The following is an 8902-nucleotide window of genomic DNA, read 5'->3' as shown; positions in this document are numbered from 1 at the left end:
ATATATAGGGGGGGGCTCAAATTCATTTCCGATAGAAATGATTATTATATTCGTGATCAGCATACAAAAAGGCATCGAATGGTGTATGTACTTTATTCCTAACTCAATAATATGATTTGGTAGGAATTTACCAATTCCGCCCCTAGGCCCCAGGTACTACAAACTGCATTTTAACTTAGAAACATAGGAGGAGCAGCACCTTTTATATTTCATCAAGTTATGTGTTCTTTACAACTTATTGTAAGCCTGCTTAGCGCAGTGGATAGCGCGTCGGACTTCTAATCCGAAGGTCGCGGGTTCGACTCCCGCAGTAGGTAAACCTTTTACATGGATGCTGTCAACTTTTGAAGTTGAGCGATATCCGAAGGTACTTCAAGTACTTTTTACGTGCTATCTACAATAGTTACGTTTATACCAGTTTGGTACATTTTATCAGTAATGTCACAATTATAAATGTTGGTTCACTTTAAAAGGAATAGTACAATATATCAAAATTAAATTTCGTCGCTGTTGCAGATTGCCAAAGATTGTCCTTGTCGGCCAAACGTCTAGGACTAAATGAAAAGCAGGTCGTCCCCGAATGGGTTCATGGGCACCGACAGGAGGAGACAGGGGGGCCATGCCCCCCCCCCCGAAAATTTAGGACTATAAAGTAATTATAAGGAAACCAAAGGAAAGAGAGCAGAATAGGAAAAACATGAAAAAAATGTGTGATGCCCCATTGTTGGTTGCCTGTCAATAGATTTTGACCTTAATAAGGAAAATATATGTTCTAGTTTGTAACCGAGTGACTTATTTCTAGTTTTCCACAAATATTTTTTCTATATGTTTTGGTTGGAGCAAAAAAAAAAATCAAATTCTTCATAGTAATGAATGGTAAGTAAATAACGATCCTTGCCAATAACGAAAGTATATGAGCCTAACTATTGATAATATTAAATAAAAAAATTAGCTTTTAATGGTGATCCTAAATATGTATTTGTTTATTAGTAATTATTGCAGTTATTAGTACACAAAATCGTATAATTATAGAAAACAACTTAAATAGGGGCAATTTTGATAAAAAAAAAAAAAAAATGCCGTTAACTTTTGCTTGCATTGCAAAAGTACCCATGAGCTGATATATGAAGCCACTACAATTAGAAATGTTTCTCCTGAACCGAATGTAGGGCATTTCTGTATTTTCCCCCTGAACGGATAAGTTTTTCTGTGTTTTATTATCATTTTTTTTCCAGGAGTGACTGTATGCATCTAGTAGTCACTTTGAAAAAGATTTAATTTTTTACAGTTATGAAATATAAAGGTGTCAAATATATTGGTTTTTGGTATTCAAAATTAAATTAAAAATATTGAATAACAAACTTTTACTTGATTTTCTTAAGCTTGTTTTAAATGTTTTACTTTGAACAAACTATTTTGATAATGCGTTACTTTTCATAAACACTTAGTAGTCTAAAGGCATTAGATATTTTGGTGTTTGATAACCGAGTTCAAAACTGTCGATATTGTTAAAAAATATTCATCCAACGCTTTGGCATTGCTCAACAGAACTGAATGCTGGGAGTTTATATGTTTGTTTTCGTAAGTAGACTATTGTTTTGTGTATTTTTTTGTAATGACTTACTTTTTTCATTTTTACATACTTTTACTTTAATTGACATACCTTTTCCATTGCCTTTAGAAAAATGTTTGTCTCTAAGCTTCATTAAATAAAAAAAACAAGATTTTTCAACTGAAAGTAAGGAACAACATAAAAACTTAAAACGAAAAAAATTATTACGTATATGAGGGGGATTTTCCCTCTTCAACACCTCGATCTTCACGCTACAGTTTTTCGGCACTTTAAAAAAAAGTTACTTATTGTTCTAATTAAACAACCCTTGTGTTTCAGGAGTCGTTTGAAGAATTGGGACAAAATTTAGACTTTAGCGTAAAGAGGGAAGTGTTGAGGAGGGGGTAACACCCCTCATATACTTTAATCATTTCTGTTCGTTTTAAGTTTTAATGTTAATCCTTACTTTCACTTGAATTTTTTTTTAATTTAATGTCGGATCGTTTTTAAATAACGCCAGGATATCTGACTCCACCTCCACGGAAAAATCCCCCTCCCTAAAGAAATATCCTCTGGATAATTCAATCCTGGCGAAAATTTACCCCGGATAATTACCCTTAATATCTCCACGCGTAAAACTGAATCGGTAAAGAGAAAGCAAGGCATACAAAGAAATTTTGTGTAGGATTTCTGGCAAATTTAACCTGTTTAAAATTTCCCTGACAAGTTCACCCTCTGGAAACTTACCTCTCCATAGAAAATTCTCCCCGTTCAAAATTCTCCCAGCAGGGAATTTGTCCTCCCCTCCCCACCCGAAAAATATATGGATAATTCCCAATAACAAATACAATATGTAAATTTCCGACGTAACACCTTTAAATTAGGTGTTATTTTCTTAGACCACACTGCCGTTTTAAGACGAACAAACAAACTTTTAAATGGGGATAAATCAATTTATTTAGACAGTGAAAAAATCGATAAAAAGTTACGGATATTTTGATCACATTTGCAGTAGAAACATTACCTACAAGTACTAAAATGCTAAAGTGGAAACTAGCATATTGGAATAGAGCATAATAAATAACTTGTTGGGTCAATCACAAAATTGTGAATTTTTATATTAATCACTAGATTTTTTTCAGAGAGAGTTCATTGACACAAAGATCATTCAAAGTTCTTGATGTAAATTTTCTTCTTTAATCTTGCCAAAATGTAAATCAAATTTCCAATGAAAATGGTAAAGCCTCCCGGGTCTTCTAATTGCAAACCAAATGTTGAGTTTATAGATGTTTACTGGGTTGGTCTCATTTCCCCATATATACGACGTATTTTCGACGTAAGACCTTTAATTTAGGTGTTGTTTTCTTAGACCACACTGCCGTTTTAAGACGAACAAATAAACTTTTAAATGGGGATAAATCCATTTATTTTAAATCCATTTAAAAGTTTATTTGTTCGTCAACTTGGTTGAATCCAGTGTTGTTGTTGTTGTTTGGGGTTTGACGCGTTCGACCAATCGGTCACATGCATTTGTATCAATCGATTATTCTGTGCCATCTGTAATCACTAGCTTGCTTGGGTGTCACTTCAGTCAATATTCATTGAGCCAGATCAGGTATCACTTATTGTGCTATTGGTTGGGGGTTATTCACCTGCAGCAAATGCCTGCGTTGAAAAACAGGAATCAGAGTAATTCAGCTGTGCTTTCTCATAAAACAATTAAAATACATTTACAACACAATTAAAATAAATAATACAAATTTACATCATTCCTGTCACATACGCCAAATACAAAAAACAAAGCTGATAAACCATAGACAAAAAACCAACAAAAATAAAAAAAAACAACACAAACAAAACAAAAAACAAACAAACCAAGTGTGATGACTCCAAAATGAGCTAATAAAGGGTTAAAAAAAATCTTAAAGGGAATGAACCAAACCAGTAGTCTTAACAAATCTACCTATAAGGTTTGTGCTTAGTTTTCTAGCCCAAGGAGGAGACGTGTGATGTCCCAGAACAGAGCGCGTTGTGGATGCCTTAAATGCCTTCTCACATCAATTCCTTAGTATTTCCCTCTCCTTTTCATATTATCTACAGTTAAAGATGATGTGACGTATGTCTTCATTGAATAGTAGGCTACTGCCACCGTGTGCCATTACTTCTTCTGCAACTGGGAAGCCTAAAGCTTCTCAGAATTTTAAACTGATTGCAAATTCATCCTCGGGGTAAATTCGTAGTTTGGTGCCCTAAAATGACAGAAAACAAGACTTTCCCCTGGCCCAACCTCTATTGTCACTTAAAAAAGAGCTTTAATAAAGTCTAAATTTATTAAAATTTTATTAATTTATTAAGCTTTAAATTAATAAACTTTAAATTTACGTTTGAATGAGCTCCCTCCCAATTATCTTGGACCTTCGGTTTGATATAATTACTTCTGGGAAAAAAAACGCAAAACAAATAAACATGCATCGACGATCTTTCATCTGAAAACCATCCAAAACTCTACATTTTGAAGATTGGAGCTTGAAACCTCTACAGTAGGATTCTCTGATATGATGTAGGCTATCTAATAAAGGGATTTTCAATGAAATCGCTTGCTTTTTTGGCGATGTTTCAAAAGATCTTGGGGATGTTTTCAGAAATCAGGCAAATTTTCTCAGATTTTTAGTTTTGGGTGGGTAACAATAAACTGAAAGAATTATATATATTTAGAATCAGCATAAAAAACCAATACTACCGGCTTAACAATTGCAATGAGAGTTCCATATTTAGTTTTGGTGAATATTGACCCAAGTCACTTTTTACTTCCAGTTTTTTATCACAAACTATTTGATAAGATTCTCCTGTGACGAAATTTTTTTTGAACCTTTTTATTTTATTTAGTTAAATAGGCTAATAAAAAAGAAAGGGAGTCAATTTGACAACTGAATAGTAAGTTTAAATTTTGTGTTTCTTTTGCTATTCTATTTTTTTTTAATTGTCTGAAAATATAAGGGATTTAAGTTCGAGGGGGAGATTTGTCGTGTTATGAAAGAAGTACATTTATGATTAATGATTAATGACTAATAATTTATGATTTATGATTTAATTGATTTAATGATTTATGATTTAATGATTTATGATTAATGATTTTCCTGATGTAGATCAGGAAAATCAATGTGTTATAAAATTTTGCAGGGGGGACAAGAATCGCCTGCTAAATCCTCCCTTTGAGAACTCATTGGATCCTCCTTTAGATGTGATAGTGACGATCAGAACTAGTCAAAGAACGAGTCAAACGGCAGGCATAAAAAGACGATAAAGAACAATGTAGAGCTTTTTGTGCGGACCAGAGAAAAAGTATTTTTCCACTCCCCAAAATCCATAGTTCCATCAACCTCCTCAACTATGAAGTCAATGAAACTTCAGGCAAAGTGTGTCTGAAGTCAGGCCCACTTTCCACTGAGGTATTATAGAAAACTGACCTTTCTAGTCCTCTTTGACTCAACAACGTCAATTTTGTGTATTTTAACTGGTATGACACACACGAATTTATTTATGTTTTTATTTATTGATCCCAAAATCCCAATTCGTTCCTTTGCAGCTTGTGACTAAGGTCGTATCCAGGATTTTGTAAGGGGGGGGTATTTTTTCGGTAGGTTGGGGGGCTACAAAGAAAATTTTATAACGTATCAAAAATTCGTTTATATGCTTTTTTGTTACGTTTTTACGACTCAGGCATGAATTTCGGAGGGGGGTTCAAACCCCCAAACACTCTCCATCCCCCGGATGCGCCTTGCTTGTGATAGCTATTTTCTTTTAACAAATATCATCTTAACTTGAATTATGCAGTGAAGGAAAAGGAAAGGGAATTCGTTTGTGTCCTAACAGTTACAATACACACAATCAGGACCTGATGAAGAAGGTGCGGGGCCCGGTTTGATTTTTTTGCGGGGTTTTCTATATATATTAAATATCTAGATAAATTATACATGCATATTAGTTTACGTACGTACAGTAGTTCACGTAAGTAGTGCAAAATCTCTTTAATATAGGACTATCCCGATTAAATTCAATAGATTTGATATGGAATTTCACAGGTATCAGTTTTTTATATTATAAAGCATATATAACATAATAATAAGCACATTTATTAATCTAATCCAGCAATGCAAACTTGATAGGGTTGCTTCCTGAATGCCCACCCCCGGAGCGTCCCGTGTCACTGCGTCCGCGACGGAGTGCCCACTGCTCGGAGCGCCCACCGCACTGAGTGCTCACTATACGGACCGTCCACTTATCACAGGCTGTCACGGAGCGTCCACGATTTTAGCGCTCCATACGGAGCGTCCACAGTCTGAGCGTCCACATTTTTTTTTACCAGATACTTTCAACCATAGCTAAGGGAACTTAGCAAAGGTTCGACATAGGTCTCAGTGTTTCCACTTCTACTTGTTTTGGTAGTAGAACACTTATTTTCGGACCATTCTTCTTCCAAATATTAAAGCTACTTATCTATTACCGTCTGGACACTTCGTTGCGAATTTAACACAGGGCGATGAATCGGAACATGATCCGCTGTTGTCTCTTATGGATTCCGCACCTAATTAAGCATTGTTCCCATGGATAGCGAAATTCTCGTCGCACCTGCGAATTCCGCAACGCATTGCAAATTTTCTACGCTCCGTGCGGATTCGCAGCGCAATTTCCATTGGATTGGGTGCGGAAATCCGGGCAGATTTTCTTGCGTATTTTTCCGCTTTCTCTGGGAAACATCAAGTTTTATGTTTATAATGTAACATGTCCAGTATCTTTGAGATTCGCCTTTTCATAAACCTAGCCCTATTTTTGAAGCCAAATCTGGGCTAATAAATACTACCTTATGTGGTTTACTACTACTTTGTGGACGCTCCGTATAGTGGACGCTCCGTATCGTGGACGCTCCGTGAATAGACACTCCGAGCGGCGGTCACTCAGTGCAGTGGTCGCTCCGTACGGTGGGCGCTCCGTCATGGACGCAGTGACACGGGTCGCAGTGCAGAGTGGGCACTCAGGAACTAAGCCACTTGAAATAAATATATTATAGTTTTTTGGATAACTCATAATTTATCCCTTATCGTGAAAAAATAATTTGCTTTAAATTTCAAATCATTTTTTTTTTATTTAGATGGTAACGCGGGGCCCTTTAAAATGTAGGGTCCGATTAGACCCAATAGCTCCAATCGTCCTTTATCCGGCCCTGTAAAAGATTGACATTGTGCAGTCACGAAGGACAAGAGAGATCAGTTTTCAATAGTAACGCAGGGATAAGTGCGTCTAAGTTTTAATTGATTTCACAATTGTGAAGCATATTTGATAGCAAATCTTTCTAGTTGTGAAAAGTATGTCAGAAAGGCAAGTTAGAAGAATGGCTGCCACTTAGACTTTACAGAAATTAATGACTCCGGGTTAAGGGTGAAATCTAAGAGCGCCATTTCATAGAACCCGATACCTTTTCTTTTTTCTATCTCTGTAGTTTAAATCTTTAAACAAAAAAGTAACTTGCAAAAAGCTTTAAAAGCCTCTATAACTCTCAACTCTCTAATTTTAACTTTAGCTTTAAATCCAAGTTTAGATGATATATATTTTAAAAAATTGCTACCACAAGCCAAGAACGGCTGGATTCAAATTTTGGGGTCGATAAATAAAACATAAATAAATATACCATACCAGTTACAATACATAAATCTGCACATTGTGCAGTAAGGGAGGACTAGAGAGATTCTTACCTTAAGATCCTCCACTGCCTCCAGAGGCGCTTAGGGTATTCAAGAAGACTCACCAAACAACTCTCATCACTGCAGACACCCAGACATCTTCATATTCGGGTTGGATTGGGGCATTGAGATTTGTGAAGTCAGCCCGCTAGCTGCGTCGTAGGATGTTTTAAAGTGTCCCTAAATTCCATTGACTTCATATTTGTGAAGCGTATTTGATGGTCAATCATTTCGAAAAGTATGTCAGAAAGGGAAATCAGAAGGGCTGAAGGGCAAGAGATTGAAAGAAAGGGCTACCAGAAAGGGGAAGTTAGAAAGTGCTGCCACTTAGATTTTACTGAAATGTAATGACTTCAGGTTAAATATGACAGCGCAAATTTATAGAACCCGACGTCCTTTTTCATCTCTGCCTTTTAAATCTATAAACCAAAATGCAATTTGCAAAAAGCTTTAAAAGCATCTTTTCGCTCTGCCGTGAAATTATAAAAACATAAGATACACCCTTGGGTTTTTGACAGGGTGATACAGCCTAAATCTCTAGGGGATCTACCTAGGTCTGTCTGATCTGCTGAGCTGCTATTTAATACACAATGGTTACCTAACATCACAGAGCGTAATGACCCCGGGTTAACGATGAAATCTAACCGCGCCATTTTATAAGATTTGGTGTCCTTTTTTTCTCTATTTTAATAGTTTAAATTTTTAAACAAAAAATAATTTATGAAAAGCTTAAAAAGCCCATTTTCGTTAAACTTTGAAATTATAAAAGCATAAAATACATCCTTTGGATTCGGCCAGACCGATGGAGCCTTGATTTGCAAAGATCTGCCTGGATTAATGGCGGTTCTTGCCTACCTTGCCCCCAGGGCAAAATCTTGAGTACCCCCCCCCCTGTCTCCCAAAAATTTTCAGTCCAAGTTTCAACCAAATTTTCATTTGTTAACATAATTTTTCCATTTATTTAAATCTGAATTTTCTTAATTTAGCCTCTGCGGAATTATTAATTATCTCGTCCCAAAAGGTTGCTTCTAATTCTTCAATTCGGTCTACTTACTTTTTGCTTAAAATTCAATTTTGAAATTGCTTAAATTTGGTATACCTACTTTTATCCCCCAGGAATAGTGATGAAGATATGGAAAAAATGAGAATTTCGAATTCAATTTGCTCTGCGCCCCCCCTATTTTATAAATTTCAAAATTACAAAATGATTATAACCATGAGATTATTTATTTGAAATTTTGCACCCCTAAAGTTTCAGCCTCCCAGGCAAGTGCCCCCTTTGCCCCTCCCCTAAAACTGCCACCGACCCAGATCAGTCTGAACTGCTGAGCTGCTGTGCAATGCGCAACAGTTTCCTAAATAATAAAAATATAATTATCTTCAAAATCTGAGCTATGTAATTTTATAGAACCAGGCACCTTTTTTCCAACTTTGGAATCTTTAGAAAAAAATTAACTTGCAAAAACTTTACAAGCATACTTTGGTCTCCTCTGAAATGATAAAAACACGAGATTCCTGGCATCATAAAAAACCATAAATCAGTCATGTAACCAAAAGAAAAATATTTTACACAATTTATTTCACTTCACATAAAACCTCACATACACTTGAA

General features: G+C 35.7%; 1 non-coding gene across 1 annotated transcript; it reads left to right on the top strand.

Moving 5' to 3' along the window:
- The first annotated feature begins 244 nt into the window (after nucleotides 1-244).
- On the top strand, nucleotides 245-317 carry TRNAR-UCU (transfer RNA arginine (anticodon UCU)). The gene has a single exon. It is a non-coding gene; the product is annotated as a tRNA-Arg (tRNA).
- The last annotated feature ends 8585 nt before the right edge of the window (nucleotides 318-8902 follow it).

The sequence above is a fragment of the Artemia sp. Qi Xiang Cuo genome, chromosome 10 (genome assembly GCF_049724085.1).
Source record: "Artemia sp. Qi Xiang Cuo chromosome 10, ASM4972408v1, whole genome shotgun sequence".
NCBI classification, from domain to species: Eukaryota; Metazoa; Arthropoda; class Branchiopoda; order Anostraca; family Artemiidae; genus Artemia; species Artemia sp. Qi Xiang Cuo.
Note: the sequence above shows the minus strand (reverse complement) of the source record. Positions and strands in the feature narration are given on the sequence as shown.